Source organism: Hyperolius riggenbachi, chromosome 1, assembly GCF_040937935.1.
Source record: "Hyperolius riggenbachi isolate aHypRig1 chromosome 1, aHypRig1.pri, whole genome shotgun sequence".
NCBI lineage: Eukaryota > Metazoa > Chordata > Amphibia > Anura > Hyperoliidae > Hyperolius > Hyperolius riggenbachi.
Genome location: NC_090646.1, coordinates 670,751,766 through 670,771,221, shown reverse-complemented (window position 1 = coordinate 670,771,221; position 19,456 = coordinate 670,751,766). Strand labels below are relative to the sequence as shown.

Sequence of the window (19,456 nt, the reverse complement as noted above, 5' to 3'; positions counted from 1 at the left end):
ATCAGTAGCTGATACCCCCTTTTTACATGAGAAATCTATTCCTTTTTTACAAACAGACCATCAGGGGGCGCTGTATGACTGATATTGTGGTGAAACCCCTCCCACAAAGAAATTCTGAGTACGTACTCTTGGCAGTTTCCTGTCTGGGAACCTTGTTGCATTGTGGGAAATAGCTGTTTACAGCTGTTTCCAATTGCCAAAAAAAGCATGCAGCAGCTACATCACCTGCCAGCAGTAAAAATGTCACCATGTAATAAATGTCAGAATGTAAATCAGGGGTTTAAAAGATTTTACAATGGGCAAACACTGACTAAATCATTCATACATAATTATTGTAAAAATGAAGCACTTTTTTATTACATTATTTTCACTGGAGTTCCTCTTTAACTGTCCCTTAGAGGGACCCACAATCTAATGCCTATTATAGTCATATGTCTAGCATTCTATGGGTAATATCTGGTAAGTCAATTAACTTATCTGTATGTTTTTGGGATGTGGGAGGAAACCAGTGTCCAGAGGAAACCCAGAGACACAGCGAGAACGTACAAACTTCATGCAGATAGTGCCCTGGCTGGGACCCAGCGTTGCATTGCGAGAACACTAGCTACTATGCTGCACTGCCACCATGAATTGCCGCCACTGTGAACTGACATTTATGACGTATTTACATTACTCAAGACAAGACAAATAACATTTATATCGCGCTTTTCTCCTGGCGGACTCAAAGCGCCAGAGCAGCAGCCACTAGGGGGCGCTCTATAGGCAGTAGCAGTGTTAGGGAGACTTGCCAAAGGTCTCCTACTGAATTAGTGCTGGCTTACTGAACAGGCAGAGCCGAGATTCGAACCCTGGTCTCCTGTGTCAGAGGCAGAGCCCTTAACCATTATGGCCCGTACTCACGGGCTGCAGAAGTGGCCTGTCACCAGCACACGTGAGCGTGCTAGCGACAGGCCGGCGACAGCTTCTCTCCAGGTCCCTCCGCGTACACACGCGGAAGAGGGACCAGCGGCGAGACGGAAGCTGTCGCCGACGTTCCTCCTCCCCCCGCCGGAAGCTCCATTTACCTCTATGGAGGTTGCTGTCGCTAGTCCGCGTACTCACGCGGACTAGCGACAGTTGCGGCGGAGGTGCGGCGGCGACTGTTGCCATGTGATTGAAACTTTCAATCGCATGGCGACAAGAGCGACGGGCGACAGTTCGGGGTGCGTGCTCGTGCAACGGCCCATACTCACGGGCGACCTGTTGCCACAACACGCGCGCGCCGCGTGTTGAGGCGACAAAAGTCCCTCGTGAGTATGGGCCATTACACCATCCAGCCACTCAGTAATTTACCTCACTAGTCGGGAATTTCAGCTTGCCATGGGGTAACAGCCACAGTGAGTTTTCTTACACGAAAAACGCACAAGAAGATACAAACGCAGTAAGCCCCAATAATGGCAGAGCGGTTGTGTTTCCTCACAGCTGTGCAGGCGGCTGGAGTGTGAGCTGCTCTCCCCACTGACAGGACACACAATGGCAGCTCAGGTTCCATGATGGATGACATGCCTCAGGAAGCAGGGGGGTGACCTGTTTGTTCTGTCCCTTGCTTCTACATGTTCTCCTCTCATTGCCTTTCATGTCTGGCCTATACCAATTAGCACGACTCCCTGACCAAACCATGTCCATCACCATGGAGGGGGGAGCAGCTGTCTCTGTATCTCACTGCCACAAGGCATGTGCAGACACAATAGGGTAACTGCCACCAATCAGTGAGGCCTGGAATCCACTACAAATCGCTTGCATTTTTAATTAGCGTTTTGTAAACGATTTTTTGAGCATTTTCTGGCGATTTTGGGAGCAATTTTAAAAAGTGTGAGCTTCTTGCCAGTGATTGTGATTTGCGATTTTAATTCTGATTGACTGATTTCAATTTATTATATATTTTTTTACAGTTTGCAGTAATTTAAAATCTAAGTGTAGTGATTCATGAGCTTTCTGCCAGCGCGTCAATACTTTACATTGAAGTGTAAACGCTCCCAAAATGCTGCACGTCCTGCGATTGCGATTTTGCTAATAGCAATCGCTACTGTGGAATTTGTTACATTTATTTACATTGGCAGAGCGTTCAGGGAAATCGCTAGTGATTTAAAGCTCTTCCTAAATGCTCAAAAAAATCGCTCTAGTGGCTTCCAGGCCTTAGGCTGAAAACTCACCTAACTACGCTGGAAGATGGAGGTCCATCCCGCCCCATAAACACGTGTGAGTCCCTCGCTGTCCTCCTGTGGTCTCCCGTTCAGCTGCGATCAGCACCGGTAACTTGCTCAGTCGCAGCACTCGTGGTCTTCTGTGCATGCGCGGGACAGTGTCAGTCGTGGTCTTCTGTGCATGGTACAGTGTCAGTCATGGTCTTCTGCATGTGCAGAAGACCCAGACTGGCCCCGACTGAGCCAGTTACCGGGGCTGATCGCAATGGAGGACGGCGGGGGACTGACACGTGTTTATGGGGCGGGAGGAAGCCCTGGGTAAGTATCGATTTTGCTACTATTTTCATCTCTGAGTCTCTTTAAGAAGTCTGAATTGTGTAGAAGCTGTATGTGAAGGCAACAGCAAAAATACTAACATTATGCAATCCAGTATGGAGCAATCCTGACAGAAATCCACAACGGCGACCTCTGAGTGGTCATGTGGGCGTCGCCCATTACTGGTCTGTGAAGTCATTCAGCTCCAGTATATGCTAAAAAAGTGTAAAACGAAAAGTAGGCTACATGATCCATGGAGCTGAGCGGATCAGGTAGCCGCAAAAACCACGGCTCCCGTGGGCTGCAATGGCCCAATTTCACTAATGACTCTGCACTGAGAGCCTGTGTGTCTCTCACAGCAGGCAGGGAGGCGGGGGAGCAGCAGGAGGCATGGCCAATGTTTCAATACCTCTTTTCCCTTGCAGACACCGCTGAACACAACTTTTCTCCTGATTTAAACTTTTAACTCCTGAGTTTTCTTCTAGGAGATACATTTTTATCTTCTTTTTAAAATAACTTTTCACCAATTTGCAAGTGAAAAAGTACCTAAAAGTAGATGAAAAAAGTACTATCAAAAATAATTCTCAGTATTTTCTTGCTTGCTGGTGACTAAAAAGGCATTTTATTGACAAATTGTGATAATAGCACCTAGGAGAAAACTCGGGAGAAAAAGTTATCTGCATAGCGGCCCAACTTTTTCTCAGATTTCTCCCAGGTGATATTTTCAAAATTGTCAATAAAACGCCCTTTAAACCACCAGCAAGTAAACAAATACTCAAAATAAAATTGATAGTACTTTTCACCAACTTTCAAGTACTTTTTCAGTTGTAAAATGCTTAAAAGTTATTTTAAAGAGAAGATGAAAATTATCTCCTGGGAGAAATAAATAATTGCATATGGCCCAAGTGTTATAAACTCTAAGGGCCCTTTTTCACTTGCAATCGCTAGCGTTCACGCTGAACGCTAGCGATTGCTGAATCGCAATTACCGGCGATTCCCCGGCGTTCGCCGCCGCGATTTTGCTATGCTATGCACTGCATAGCAAAATCGCGGCAAATATCGCTCCGCCGCGCGTTCGCGTTCCTGTCAAAAACGAATCGCGGTAGTGGAAATGACCTACCGCGATTCCTATGTTAAAAAGCAAACCGATTGTAAAATCGCTAGCGGTTTGCGTTTTTGCGATTCAGCCAGCGCAAACGCGCTGGTGGAAAAGGGCCCTAAGCCTGCATTTCCACTTGTGCGGTGCAAATCGCCGCGGTAAAAATTCGCATGAAAATTTGCATGGATGACGATGTATGCGAATTTAACCATGGCAGTGCTGGTGTGCTTTTCCATTGTTTTTATGAGAATTTTCATGCAAATTCGCATGCAAATTCGCATACCCAAACCTCATGCGAATTCCCTATTAAATACATTGTATGCGATTCGCATAGCGGTATGCGATATGCGAATTCTGATGGCTCTGCCGTGCGAATTTTTTCTGCCCAGAAAAATGCAAAGGAATCCTGACAAGTGGAAACAGTCCCATTCACTTTTATTGCTATGCGAATTTGCATGCGAAAAACTCATGCGAATTTGCGATAGTGGAAATGGGCCCTTAAAGTGGCCATACACTGGTTGATGTGAGCATCTGATAGATCTGTCTTGGATTATTATTGCCCACAGGCCATGCATAGTACAGGGGGAACTTACTTTCACCTGTCCTCGGTTCCCACGTCTTCTCTCCCCGCCGGCTGCTGCTTCCTGTCTCTTCCCTCCCGAGTCCCGGGGCACTTGTGCGATGTAGAAAATGATATTGAGGGCAAGCACTAGAAGCACTGTGAGGCCTCTTGCACACTACATGTGATTCCGATTTTTTATTTGTATTAAAAGACGTAGCAGCATGCAGTACGTTTTTTAAACGGAATCCAAAATCGGATCAGATAAAAAAATCGGAATCGCATGTAGTGTGCAAGAGGCCTGACATGTACCTTACATGACCACTAGGGGCCTCCAGTATTTGTGCTCTTTAGCATTAGTTACATTTCACACGTAGTGATGGGAATTCCGGCTCTTCTCAGAGAATCGGCTCTTCTGAATCGGCTCTTCATTAAATATCACTGGACACCACTCAGAATCGGAGTAAAAGCCCCGCCCCCGTCTCCATGTCAACTCCAGACTGCTTCTCTGACTGGGGCAATCCCTCCTGCTATTGCTCTGCTCCGCCCCATACACTCCTACAAGCTGCAAGAGGAGGACTACATCTCCCAGCATGCCTCAGCGCCCTCTATTACGGAGCAAAACAGAGCTAAAAGGGGCGGCTGAGGCATCGGCTCTTCTCAGAGTGAGCATCGGCTCCTCTGATTCACTTCAAAGAGCCGGCTCTTAGAGCCGGCTCGTTCGCGAAGGACCCATCACTATTTCACAGGCAGACCGGGACTCGCGAGTGGAGAGACCGGAAGGAGAACCCAGCGGGTAGAATGGAGGGTAAAACTGCGCAGTGGACAGGTGACAGAAGCTTCATCCTGAATTGGAACGCCACTAGCGAGGCGATTCCAATACAACGCCAATCAATCAAAAATTTTACATCTGGCACATTTTCGGTCAATTAGGAATCATTTGTGCATGAATTTCTTGCTGGTAAATATTTATTTATTTATTTGTTGTATTTATAAAGCGCCAACATATTACGCAGCGCTGGACATTAATTTAGGTTACAGACAATATTTAGGGGTGACATACAGCAATATGACAGGACAGGTTTTGTGGACAGATTTGTAGGTCAGACACAATATCTTGAATCTGATTCTGGACTGGATAGGAAGCCAGTGGAGGGATTCACGGAGGGGAGCTGCCCTGGTGGAGCGATGGGAGGAGTGGATAATTCTGGCAGCCGCATTCATGATGGACTGCAGTGGGGCTATTCGGGTCTTAGGGAGTCCAGACAGAAGGGCATTGCAGTAGTCGAGGCGGGAAATTATGAGGGCATGGATGAGGAGTTTGGTGGTGGCAGGGGTCAGGAAAGGGCGAATCTTACAGATGTTACGAAGGTGGAAGTTGCAGGACTTTGTGAGGTTTTGGATGTGGGGAGTGAAGGAGAGTGCGGAGTCCAGGGTGACACCCAGACAGCGGGCTTGAGAGGTAGGGTGAATAGTAGTGTGGTTAACAGTGACCTGCACATCTGGGAGGTCCAGGGATGACCGGGGTGGGAAGATCATAAATTCCGTTTTGTCTAGATTTAGTTTTAGGAACCTAGCGGACATCCAGGAGGAGATGGCAGATAGGCAGGAGGAGACCTTGTCCATGGTAGTGGTGGATATGTCAGGGGTGTGGAGATAGATTTGGGTGTCATCTGCATACAGATGATAGTTAAAACCCATGGAGGAGATAACCTTGCCAATGGAGGATGTGTATAGGTAGAACAGTAGGGGGCCAAGGACCGAGCCTTGGGGGACTCCCACTGAGAGGTGGTTGGGGGTGGACGAGGACTCATTGAAGGAGGTCGTGAAGGAGCGGTTGGAGAGGTAGGATGAAAGCCAGGTCAGGGAGAGATCGTGAATGCCCATGGATTGGAGGGACTGGAGGAGTAGGGGATGATCTACTGTATCAAAAGCTGCTGAAGGGTCAAGGAGGAGGAGAATGGTGTATTTACCTTCAGCTTTAGCTAAGGCAAGGTCATTGACCACTTTGGTGAGAGCCGTTTCGGTTGAGTGGGCAGGCCGAAATCCGATTGCAGTGGGTCTAGTAGTGAGTTGGCATTGAGGTACTGGGTCAGGCGTTTGTGAACCAGACGCTCAAGGAGTTTTGAGGCGAAGGGGAGGAGGGAGATCGGGCGGTAGTTGGAGGGTAGCGAGGGGTCGAGGGAGGGTTTCTTGAGCAGAGGCAGTACAGTGGCCTGCTTGAAGTCTGAGGGGAAGGTGCCTGTGGATAGGGAGAGGTTAAACATGGTAGTGAGGACTGGGGCCAGATCCGTGAAGTGAGGCTGAAGTAGATCAGAAGGGATAGGGTCAAGGGGGGAGGTAGTGGTATGGGAAGTCTGCAGTAGGTGGTTGACCTCCTCAGTGGTAGTAGGAGTGAAGGAGGTGAGGGGAGGATAGGGTGGAGAAGGAGTAGGTTGTGAGCAGGTGGGAGGTGAAGATTGAAGATTGGATATTTCCTGACGGATGGAGACTAGGATATCGATGCCAAATATGTACAAGTGTATGAGGTCACCTTTCTGCGAGGTCAGGGTGTCACCAGGACAGAATAGAAGGGCCATATAACCTGACAGAGGTCCAGCCTCTTCTCCACTGCACATAGACAGTGTTCCCAGCACCATCTCTGTCCCTGCTGAGAAGTGGAAGGGTGTGAATGCTCCACTGAGACCAGGGCTGTTTCTAGGGACAGGCAAACCTGGCGACTGCTGAGGATGCCAAACCGAAAGCATCCCCCCTTTCCTGAGATCCTGAAGCGCTGGCAACTGTGAAATGCCCCCCTGCAATGCATGCCTGTGTGTGACGTGTGCCAGTAACAGTACTCACCTCTTCAGCTGGCGCTTCCCTCCCCCCGCTTGTCGGTATCGCTGGTCTTCATGGCCGCCCCGCAACCTCATCACTGCTTCCATGACCTGCCTGAATGAAACAGCCATTTACATATGTCATTGGGAAACATGGATCAGTTTTATATCAGCACATTAACAGAGAGACACAACACACGCGCACCCGGCCATCCACATGAAGTAAATATAAATATTTATCTTGGTAAAGGCGGGCTCATTTAAAGATCCGGCACACTGTATCTTTATATGACAGCGACCCCCAAGGGCATTGTTCCCCTCCTTATCCCTCCCACCAGAAGCTGCTCCATCAGTCACCTGGTGCTTTCGATGGGGCATCTGAACTGGCAGGCCCAGGAACGATATCCGTTTTACCCGTAGGGTCCAGGCACATTATTGAGTTGCTCTACACTCAAGCTGAACATGTACCTGCATTGCTCTGCATGTAGGTGGTCATTTCTTTTCAATTCAAGGATTACAATCCATTTTTCTGATTAACTGTAACATTTGAAAAATCTGACCAATGTACCACATACATATGTGTTCAATTTTTCCCCAATTATGGAAAAAAAAACGACTGAAACATTCTAAGAAAATTGCTTGGGCGTATATATTGAAGGACAACTGAAGTGAGAAGAGTATGGAGGCTGCCATATTTATTTCCTGTTAAACAATACCAGTTTCCTGGCAGTACTGCTGATCTATTTGGCTGCAGTAGTGTGTGAATCACACCAGCAACAAGCATGCAGCTAATCTTGTCAGATCTGACAATAATGTCAGAAACATCTGATCTGCTGCATGCTTGTTCAGGGTCTAGGTCTAAATGTATTAGAGGCAGAGGATCAGCAGGACAGCCAGGCAACTGGTATTGCTTATAAGGAGATATATTTGGCAGCCTCCATATCCCTCTCGTTTCAGTTGTCCTTTAAGAAATTGAGAATCTACCCTACCAGCATTCAACTTTCATAAAAATTGATCAGAAATATCCCTGATTTACCTTCTGAAATTTATCACAGCAACATTTTTAATCGTGTCTTTAGTCATGTCAGGTGCACCTCTGTTTGTTTTTGAGAATTCTGAAGCCAGTACAAATAATACCTAGCCTCCCAGAATGCTCTGGATGGAAATTTCCACATAGCTAAACAGGGCGGGACTACATACACAGTAATATATAGATTTAGGAAGTGTTTCTGATGCTGAAACCAGGAAAATTACCATAAAAGTGGCTATCCTGAATAATTTACTGAATTCTACTATGTGTCACTACAGGGCCTCTTTAAAGACTGGACATCATGTGAGCGTTTTCTCACACCAGCTTGTAACCGGCTGAACTGATGAATGGGCCCGCTACAAACCCTCGGCCTCCATCTGTAAAAAGAATGATAAATGCCGATAATCCGGAGGGAGTTTTTCCCCCTTTTCCTCGCTCTCTCGTCGGGTCGCTACGCTGACATTAAAATATTGATGCTCTGCCCTGGAAAACATGTAAAGATTGCACGCCCTAATGTTATTTAGCAGCAATATTTCCGTAATAAAAGAAATCAATAGGGCCGAGAAAATAAGCTGTCCGGGATTTGATTTTCTAATTTTAATGGAATACTTATTTACTTCCAGCGGTTTGTTCATTGGATTTTCATTACAGCCGTCTCGCTGTAAGTGGGGCTATCGATGCGCCGCTGCTGACACAGCTGGCTTGGTGTAGACACAAATTACTCAGATTCCGTGCCGGGTTAAATGACTGGAGCCGGGCTGCCGACGCGGATTGGCCGCTGCGGTGTCAGTAATAACGCTGGCAGGCAGCTATAAATCTCCTATCGTTTTCAGCTCCGTGCATTAGATGGTGAAGCCATGTATATTCATGTCAGGGGAGATGTATTTTCATCAAAGGAGGCTTTACCTTCTCCCGTGGGGATCTGGAGGTGAGCGATACGCGGAACTCAAAACCACGATGTGCGCAGTTTCCCGAGACTGGGATGGATGCCGCGTCTGTTCATGGACAGGCGGGTGTCAGAGCTGGACAGGCGCGTGTCAGAGCTGGGCAGGCGGGTGTCAGAGCTGGGCAGGTGGGTGTCAGAGCTGGGCAGGCGGGTGTCAGAGCTGGGCAAGCGGGTGTCAGAGCTGGGCAGGAGGGTGTCAGAGCTGGGCAGGCGGGTGTCAGAGCTGGGCAGGCGGGTGTCAGAGCTGGGCAAGCGGGTGTCAGAGCTGGGCAGGAGATGGTCAGAGCTGAGCAGGCGGGTGTCAGAGCTGGGCAGGCAGGTGTCAGAGCTGGGCAGGCGGGTGTCAGAGCTGGGCAGGCGGGTGTCAGACCTGGGCAGGAGGGTGTCAGAGCTGAGCAGGCGGGTGTCAGAGCTGGGCAGGCGGGTATCAGAGCTGGGCAGGCGGGTGTCAGAGCTGGGCAGGAGGGTGTCAGAGCTGGGCAGGCGGGTGTCAGAGCTGGGCAGGCGGGTGTCAGAGCTGGGCAGGCGGGTGTCACAGCTGGGCAGGAGGGCGTCAGAGCTGGGCAGGAGGGCGTCAGAGCTGGGCAGGCGGGTGTCAGAGCTGGGCAAGGTTGGTGTCAAAGCTGGGCAGGCGGGTGTCAGAGCTGGGCAGGCGGGTGTCAGAGCTGGGCAGGTGGGGGTCAGAGCTGGGCAGGCGGGTGTAAGATTTGGGCAGGAGGGTGTCAGAGCTGGGCAGGCGTGTGTCAGAGCTGGGGGGGCGGTTGTCAGAGCTGGATAGTAGAGATGGCCGAACCTCAGATTTTAAGTTCGCGAAGCGCGAACTCGGCGAACGGCAATAGACTTCAATGGGCAGGCAAACTTGAAAAACTACAAACACTGTTTCTGGCTTCAAAATTGATGGAAAAGATGTTTCTAGAGGTCTAACACCTGGAGGTGGGCATGGCGGAGTGGGATACATGCCAAAAGTCCCCGGGAAAATTACGGATTTGACGCAGAGCAGGGTTATAATCCCTAAAGGGCAGAAATCACATTGCATTCCTAAATTGGAGGCATAAAGTGCTTGAAAACATCTTGTGTGTGTATACATGGATCAGCAGGTAGTGTAAGTAGTGTACTGCTTCACACTGACAGACCAAACTCACTGTGTAACGCACTGCAAACAGCTGTTTGTGTAGTGATGGCCGTGCTGGACTGGTGCGCACGATGGCGAGAGTGCAGGCAATGGCAGTTTTCAAGCCCATATGGTCGGGCTGAGGTAGCTCAATGACAGAACAAAAGTGACTGTCCAGCTGATCGAATTTGGTCTGTCCACAATGAAGCAACAACCTTATTATCTTGGTTGTGCCCCACAACACACTCATATAGGTCATTGCTTCATTGTGATACGCAAGCCCCTTCACCGCGGCACGGTAACGATCATGAAGGGGAATTGGCACATGTACATGCCTTTTGTTTTGTTGTTGCAGCCGCAGTGTAGCCAGAAAAATTAGGCAGGCATGTTTACGCACCAGAAAAATTAAAATTATTATTCTTTTTGTTAGCGGCCGCTGCTAGCAGCGATTTTAAAATTCAGGAATCCACCTGGAGTCCTGGACCCTGTTGGTAGTGGCGGAGAAGGTAGTCAAGCTGCCTGCAGACCAGGCATCCATGGTCAGATGGACCCTTGACCCAACGCTGTGTGCCAGAGATGACACCACTTGCCTTTCAACATTACGCTACAGTTTGGGTATCGCCTTTTTAGAAAAATAATTGCGGCCTGGTATCTTCCACTGCGGTGTACCAATCACCACAAATTTTCGTAAGGCCTCAAAGTCCACCAGCTGGTATGGTAACAGCTGGCAAGCTAACAGTTCCGCTAAGCCAGTTGCCAGACGCTGGGCAAGTGGGTGACTGGCAGACATTGGCTTCTTCCGCTCAAAGATTTCCTTAATGGACACCTGTCTGCTGTGGGCAGAGGAGCAGGAACCGCTCAAGGTGAGAGGCGGAGTGGAGGAGGGTGGCTGTGAAGGTGCAAGGGAGAAAGCGGCTGAAGATGCTGCACCTGAAGGAGGAAGAGGAGGTGGAGGGTGGCTTTGCGTTTGTGTGCTGCTTTTCCTCAGGTGGTCATCCCTTTGCTGTTTGGGCTACTTCATCAGGTGCCTTCGTAAGGCAGTTGTCCCTACGTGGGTCGTACTCTTTCCACAACTCAATTTTTGGTGGCAGAGAGTACAGATGGCATTGCTGTCATCTGAGGCACACACACACAAAATGGCCAAACCGCTGAGCCCTGGGATGATAGCATTTTGATGGTGGCGGCAGCAGTTGACCTTGAAGGGCATGTTGGCTGGCAGTCCATAGGTGGCGATACATGGCGCCGGACACTGCCCCCAGCTGTTTCTGACAACGAGCTCCCCCTGCTTCTTACAGCAACTCGTCTCCTCCTACTCCTCTCTGACTCCCCCTCTGAACTGTCCCCTGGGTCATCGTGTCTCTAGGAACCCACGTGGCATCCGTATCTTCGTCATCATCATAATCATCCTGCCCAGCTTTGCTTGCCTCAGGCACCTCATAAACTGCACCAACAACAGGTACTTCATAATCCTCACACCTTACGTCCATACTGACGCCTGTAACGATCGGTGTAACACAGAGAGGGTCTGATTACCGGTGAACTGCAGTATCACCGAGAATACAGAATATACCCGATTATTGATGATCTGCAGTATCACCGACAATCAGATATATCTACTAACCTCTGGACACCTGAGATAACAAGTGAGTGTTAAGTGCAACAGCAATACTTAGAGTACTGCACAGGAGTATGTTCCTTCCGTTGGCCTAGACTCTCCCGGGGGAGGAGCTAGGCTGAGAGTAGGAAGGTCAGAGTGTGAGTAACACCAAAGAGAGGGTGTTACTAACAGGTCTGGGAACTGCCTCTAACAGTAAGGCCAGTTCTCAAGGTCGGGCAAGCCAGGTCGTTAACACACAGACAGATAAGGTACAGATTCAAGAGACAGATACGGAATCCAATGAACAGGCAGGGTTTGGCAACGGAGGATCAGAATAGCGAGGTACAGAATCAGGAGGCAAATACAGAGTCCAGGAACGAGCAGGGTTTGGCAACAGGATATCAGAAATAGCAAGGTACAGAATCAGAGTTCAGGAGGATTGGTCAGGCAAGCAGAAGGTCATAACAAATAATACAGTTCAATATTCCTAATGCTAAGGTGTGTGCTTCTTGATGTCAACACCTTTGGAAACTATGCTAGAACACAGAAACAGACAAGGCCTGAGTGCTACCACGTAGTGATCGCAACGCCAGACACCAGAGGAATGGCCAGCACCCAGTATATATACACCAGCGCTTCCAGCGCCTCCCCTAAGTGCTGGGCCAATGAAAGGTGGTGGAAATGTCAGCTGACCAGCTTGGTCAGCTGACCTTCTTCTGGCTGTCATATAAACTCTGCCTCTCAGCGTGCGCGCGTGTCATTCTGAACCTGTGTGGACTATCAGTCCCAGCCACACCAGTCACGCTTTGCAATGTCTCTGCTGGCCTGCGCGCGGGGTGAGACGCACCGCTATCTGCACATGCAGTGGCCTCCCTGCGCCTGGTCAGACTGTCAGTAGCAGGCCTGTGCGCGCAAACCGCCGTGTCAGACGCGGCGGTTTCTCCGCGTTCCGCTATGCCAGCCGCGGAAACAGCCGCCTCATCCTGCGTCCATGCGGCAGCTTTTTCGCGTTTCTTCACAATGCCTAACTCAGACATATGAGGTGATGGTGTAACATGCTTAGCGCCTTCATCTTGTAACAATAATGGCTGTGAATAAGTTAATACCCCACCAAATAACTCCTGCAAACTCTCAAATGGAGCGGATGTGGTGCTAGTAGTAGTAGCAGTGGTGGCTGCCGGCTGAGTGTTACGTGGGGTGCCAGAAGTAGAGCAGGAGGAAGATATGTCACGGTTCCGTGCGGAAGCTGAGGAAAATGAGGTGTTCTTGTTAAATAGTCAACTAATCTTGGGGGTTGATGGTACGTGTCTTCTGAACACTGTACTTTGGTCGAGGGCCACACAAAATTACGACACCACGACCTGGACCAGACTTGCCGGGTGGCCTGCCTCTGGTTCTGCCTGTTATTTTGTTCATATTGAGGGGGGATGAAGTGAAAGGTATGCACTGACTGGACTAATACAGTGTGCAGTCACAGAGTGCAGTGAAAGGTATGCACTGACTGGTATAATACAGTGTGCAGTCACACAGATGAAGTGAAAGGTATGCACTGACTGGACTAATGCAGTGTGCAGTCACACAGATGCAGTGAAAGGTATGCACTGACTGGACTAATACAGTGCGCAGTCACACAGAGTGAAAGGTATGCACTGACTGGACTAATACAGTGTGCAGTCACACAGATGCCGTGAAAGGTATGCAGTGACTGGTATAATACAGTGTGCAGTCACACAGATGCAGTGAAAGGTATGCACTGACTGGTATAATACAGTGTGCAGTCACACAAATGCAGTGAAAGGTATGCACTGACTGGTATAATACAGCATGCAGTCACACAGATGCCGTGAAAGGTATGCACTGACTGGTATAATACAGCATGCAGTCACACAGATGCCGTGAAAGGTATGCAGTGACTGGTATAATACAGCATGCAGTCACACAGATGCAGTGAAAGGAATGCAGTGACTGGTATAATACAGCGTGCAGTCACACAGATGCAGTAAAAGGTATGCACTGACTGGTATAATACAGCGTGCAGTCACACAGATGCAGTGAAACGTATGCAGTGGGACTGGTATAATACAGCGTGCAGTCACACAGATGCAGTGAAAGGTATGCAGTGACTGGTATAATACAGCATGCAGTCACACAGATGCAGTGAAAGGTATGCAGTGACTGGTATAATACAGCGTGCAGTCACACAGATGCAGTGAAAAGTATGCAGGGACTGGTATAATACAGTATGCAGTCACATATGTAGTGAAAGGTATACACTGACTGGTATATAAAACAGTATGCAGTCACATATGTAGTGAAAGGTATACACTGACTGGTATAAAAAAACAGTATGCAGTCACATATGTAGTGAAAGGTATGCACTGACTGGTATAATACAGTGTGTTGGGCCTGGCACAGTATAGCAAGGGCCAGCTGCAACAGACAGGACTGTATATGCAGTCAGTGTCAGTGGCACACACAAGGAACACAAGAACATTAGCTCTCAAAAGAGCTTTTTGGGGTGCTTTTCAGCAACAAATATCAGCAAGGAGCAAGCTAACAAGACCTAACTAACGCTTTCCCTATTTCTGCAGCAATGTCTCTCCCTAAGCAGGCAGCAGACAGAGTGAGAAGATGGCCGACACAGCAGCGTTTTTATAGGGGGGGCAGGGGTCCAGGAGGGAGTGCAGCCTGATTGGCTGCCATGTGTCTGCTGACTGTGATGTAGAGGGTCAAAGTTTAGCCCAATGATGTGGTATAGGGGGCAGATCGAAATTGCTATGTGTTCGTGGTTCACCGCGTGTCAGAGCTGGACAGGCGGGAGTCAGAGCTGGACAGGTGGCAGTCAGAGCTGGACAGGTGGGTGTCAGAGCTGGGCTGGTGGGTGTAAGAGCTGGAAAGGCGGGTGTAAGAGGTGGGCAGGTGGGTGTCAGAAAACGCAGGAAAAACCTACCTAAGATGTGCGCGATAGGCCAATTTACTGCAGATGATCGCGGGACAACGGAGCAACCTGGCAGGATAGCAGGGGGCCCATGGCCTGCAAGCAAGATTGTATCATTAAAGTGTACCCCGGACGTTGAAAAGAGACATAAATATACTTACCTGGGGCTCCCTCCAGCCCCGTGCAGGCCGTAGGCTCCCTGCTGTACTCCCGGGTTGCTCCCTTGTCCAGCAATCAGCTGCAATGGGTGACAGTTGTTGCCAGGTAACAGATGAATGGGTGACAGCTGTTACCAGGCTACAGAGGAATAGGTTACAGAGCAATGGGGGACACTTGTTGTCTGGTTATAAAGGAATAGATGACACTTGTTACCTGGTTACAGAGGAATATGTGACAGTTGTTGCCATGATACAGAATGGGTGACAGGTGTTGCCATGTTACGGAGGAATAGATGACAGCTGTTGTCAACTTACAGAAGAATGTGACAGCTGTTGCCAGGTTACAGAGGAACAGGTGACAGCTGTTGCCAGGTTACGGAAGAATAGGTGACAGCTGTTGCCAGGTTACAGAGGAATGGGTGACAGCTGTTGTCTGGTTACAGAGGAATAGATGACACTTGTTACCTGGTTACAGAGGAATAGGAGACAGTTGTTGCCATGATACAGAATGGGTGACAGGTGTTGCCATGTTACGGAGGAATAGATGTCAGCTGTTGTCAACTTACAGAAGAATGTGACCACTGTTGCCAGGTTACAGAGGAACAGGTGACAACTGTTGCCAGGTTACAGAGGAATAGGTGACAGCTGTTGCCAGGTTACAGAGGAATAGGTGACAGCTGTTGCCAGGTTACGGAGGAATAGGTGACAGCTGTTGCCAGTAGAGATGGGAAGTTCGGATCTTTTCAATGATCCGGATGATTCGAATCGGATCATTGAAAAGATCCGGATCTTTGATCCGAATCTCGGATCATTTTACTAGGGAAGCATTCGGGGCTGAAATGACTAGCAGGACAGGTCTGTGGACAGGAGAAGGGGAGGGGGGTGGACACACAGAGAAGGGGAGATGATGGACAGAGGGCAGGGAGTGGACAGAGAAGGGACGAGCAGAAGTGTTTGCTTGCACACAATACCCACATGCTGCAATCATATGCTTTACATGTATTTCACCTATATGCTCATCTGTGTACTTTCTCATGCAAACGTCGCACAGTGAAAGAAAGCATTCCCCGAAGATAAGTGCAGCTGTATAGAGCAGAGTCTGGGAGGATAATATTGCAAAGCAATCACAGTGCCTGCAAAGTTACTGAGCTGTGCTGAGCCAAAAGCTTCCAATGTGATCACTGTGCACAACTACGGAACAGCCAGCCTATAATGGGCAGCACGTTATAGCCAGTATGTGTGCTCTACACATATCTGGCAGTGGCACCCATGTCCCCTCTCTCTCGTCTACCTGTCTCCCTGCAGGGCTGCCTCCCTTCCAACAGAGCGATCCATCTCAGCTCTAGTGTTGTCCGGATCATGAACGATTCGGATCTTTGATCCGAATCTATTTTGTGAGTCGAATCATCCGAATCATCAAAATGAGTGATTTGGATCGAAAAGGGGGCGGGGCCAGGAGCGACACGCCCCCTCTCAGCGGGCAGCGGGGTCCTGGAAGCAGAGCAGAGATGGATCGCTCTGTTGGAGGGGACTCAGGGGAGCCAGCCTTGCAGGGACAGGTAGAGGGGACATGGGTGCCACTGCCAGATATGTGTAGAGCACACATACTGGCTGTAACGTGCTGCCCATTATAGGCTGGCTGTTCCGTAGTGCTGCACAGTGAACACATGGGAAGCTTTTGGCTCAGCACAGCTCAGTAACTTTGCAGACAGTGTGATTGAAAGGCAATATGATCCTCCTAAACAGCTGCACTTATCTTCTGGGAATGCTTTCTTTCACTGTGCGACGTTTTCTTTCAAAGTGTACAGATGAGCATATAGGTGAAATATATGTAAAGCATATGACTTCAGCATGTGGGTATTACGTGCAAACATTTCTGCTCTCTGCTCGTCCCTCCTCCCATCTCTGTCCACTCCCTGCCCTCTGTCCATCTTCTCCCCTTCTCTGTGTGTCCACTCCCTCCCCTTCTCTGTCCTGCCCCTCCCCTTCTCCTGTCCACTCCCTGCCCTCTGTCCATCTTCTCCCCTTCTCTGTGTGTCCACCCCCTCCCCTTCTCCTGTCCACAGACCTGTCCTGCTGTTCATTTCACCCCCGAATGCTTCGGTAGTAAAATGATCCGAGATTCGGATCAAAGATCCGGATCTCTTCAATGATCCGATTCGAATCATCCGGATCATTGAAAAGATCCGAACTTCCCATCTCTACTCAGCTCTGCTTGCAGGACCCCGCTGCCCGCTGATAGGGGGTGTGTCGCTCCTGGCCCCGCCCCTTTTGCGATCCGAATCACTCATTTTGATGATTCGGATGATCGACTCATAAAATAGATTCGGATCAAAGATCCGAATCGTTCATGATCCGGACAACACTAGTTGCCAGGTTACGGAGGAATGGGTGACAGCTGTTGTCTGGTTACAGATGAATAGATGACACTTGTTACCTGGTTTGGTTACAGAGGAATAGGAGACAGTTGTTGCCATGATATAGAACGGGTACCGGTTGTTGCCATGTTACGGAGTAATAGGTGACAGCTGTTGCCAGGTTACAGAGGAATGGGTGACACCCTGGTGTTGCCATGTTACAGAGTGATAGATGACAGTTGTTGCCAGGTTACAGAGTGATAGATGACAGTTGTTGCCAGGTTACAGAGGAATGGGTGACAGGTGTTGCCATGTTACAGAGTGATAGATGACAGTTGTTGCTAGGTTACAAAGAAGGCAATGCTGGTTCTCAGGTTAGAAACAACTCATACCTCCTAACTTCCACAGACTAGAACAAATGGCAGGTCATTTCCTCCCCTCGCCTCATCACCAGCTTCTCTCCGCTCAGGATATCTTCCCGCCTTGCCGTCGCTCCGCCCCTGAACTGTGAGGAGGCGGCGGGGGGAGAGCTGCAGAGCGCTGTCAGCCAATGGGGTGCGAGCTGTGCTGTGCGCGCGCCCCTCTCCCGTCCCGCGCAGTATGGTCACGTGCAGTCAGTGTGGAGAATGCTGAGCGAGCGGGACTCGCTCTCTCTGCTGCGGGGAGGCGGGGCTCCTGGCTGTCAGTCACAGGCAGGTGGGCGGGCGCTTATCAGATGGGCGCTGCATAACTACAGGAAGAGGGAAAGTGTGTGCTCCTCCCACTATAGAATTCTGCTTCATCAGTAGTGTTCCCCAATCCCCACTAGCAGTGATGGATGCACTATAGAGGGCAGCTGGCAGCCTCTGCAGGGGATTACCCATTTCATACACCCCCCTTCTTTCCTACCTTCATATTAAAAAAATTCACCTCTCCTTTGATATTTCTTTTTTTAAAGAAAATAATGTATTAATTTTAACTTTTAAATAGGTTCTGTGGACTGCTAAAATAAACAAAACCGGACAGTTACCTGGGGCTTCTATCGGCCCCCTGCAGCTGTGTCATGTCCTGCTCCGTGCTTTTCCGATGTTCCGTTCCCTGCCGCCGGTCTCATCACGCGACCAATTACACTGCGGCCGTAGCCACGCGTCATCGGGAGCTTACTGCGCAGGTGCAGTACAAGAGAACTTTGGACTGCGTCTGGTTGTGCGAGAGCGAGCATTATTTGTCTTGTTATGGCCCATACTCACGGGCTGCAAAAGTGGCCTGTCGCCAGCACACGTGAGTGTGTGGGCGACAGCTCCTCGCCAGGTCCCTCCGCGTACACAGGCGGAAGAGGGACCAGCGGCGCAACGGAAGCTGTCGCCGACGTTCCTCCTCCCCCCGCCGGAAGCTCCGTATACCTCAATGGAGGTTGCTGTCGCTAGTCCGCGTACTCACGCGGACTAGCGACAGTTGCGGCGGAGTTGCGGCGGCGACTGTCGCCAGGCGATTGAAACTTTCAATCGCCTGGCGACATCAGCGACGGGCAACAGTTCGGGGTGCACGCCCGTGCGACGGCGCATACTCACGGGCGCCCTGTCGCCGCAACACGCGCGCGCCGCGTGTTGCGGCGACAATTGTAGCCCGTGAGTATGGGCCATTAGACATAGCCCCCAACTGTCCCTTTTTCGGAGGGACAGTCCCTCTTTGGGAGCCCTGTCCCTCTTTCCTCCTCATTTGTCCCTCTTTCAGGATTTTGTCCCTCTTTCTATGTAAATATATATATATTTCTCTACTAAAAAAATGTGTTTGATTGACTCTAAACTTTATTCGCATCCTTTAAATTGATATATTAAGTAAGGAAAATTAACCAGGAGAGAAAGGACCAGTGTGGTTTGAATTATAAAACAACATATGTTTTTTATGAAATCTTTATGGTATGCGTGACTAGGGCCGTGGTGGGGGCATGACCAGGGGTGTGGCTTACGTGTCCCTTTTTCTCATCTCAAAAAGTTGGGAGGTATGTTGTTAGACGAATATTAGACTGGGACCGGCGGGGGGAAAGGAGCATCGGAGGAGGGCGGCGCAGAGCATGACAGCTGCAGGGGGCCGATAGAAGCCCAGGTAAGTGTCCGTTTTTGTTTATTTTAGCAGTCCACAGAACCCATTTAAACAATACAAGTAAAGTTGACATTCAGGAGGAAAATTATCTCCATTACGATTATTTTCAAGAACCCCCCCCCCCCCCCCAATCTACCTTTCCACCCCCACCGCTACCCATACCCCACCACCACCCTCCCTAGGTCACTCCTTGCTCATGTCCAATAGGCTCCTTCAAAAATACATTGTAGCCTGCACGCTTAGGCGTCTGTTCAGTTTGGTCCTG

The 19,456-nt window shown here is 49.5% G+C and overlaps 1 protein-coding gene across 5 annotated transcripts in view; it reads right to left on the bottom strand.

Moving 5' to 3' along the window:
- Nucleotides 1-17,727, bottom strand: part of ARID3C (AT-rich interaction domain 3C) — a 395,250-nt gene extending 377,523 nt beyond the window's left edge. For 2 of the 5 annotated variants that reach the window (XM_068272418.1, XM_068272434.1), the window contains exons 1-2: nt 17,502-17,727; nt 6,998-7,087 (exon numbers count right to left, since the gene is read on the bottom strand). The gene's annotated coding sequence lies outside the window, so the exon portion shown is untranslated. Of the gene's footprint in view, nt 1-4,190; nt 4,253-6,997; nt 7,088-17,189; nt 17,240-17,501 lie in introns of those variants that run through there. The other 3 variants (XM_068272424.1, XM_068272440.1, XM_068272449.1) reach the window with 3 other exon arrangements.
- Between the last annotated feature and the right edge of the window lie 1,729 nt (nt 17,728-19,456).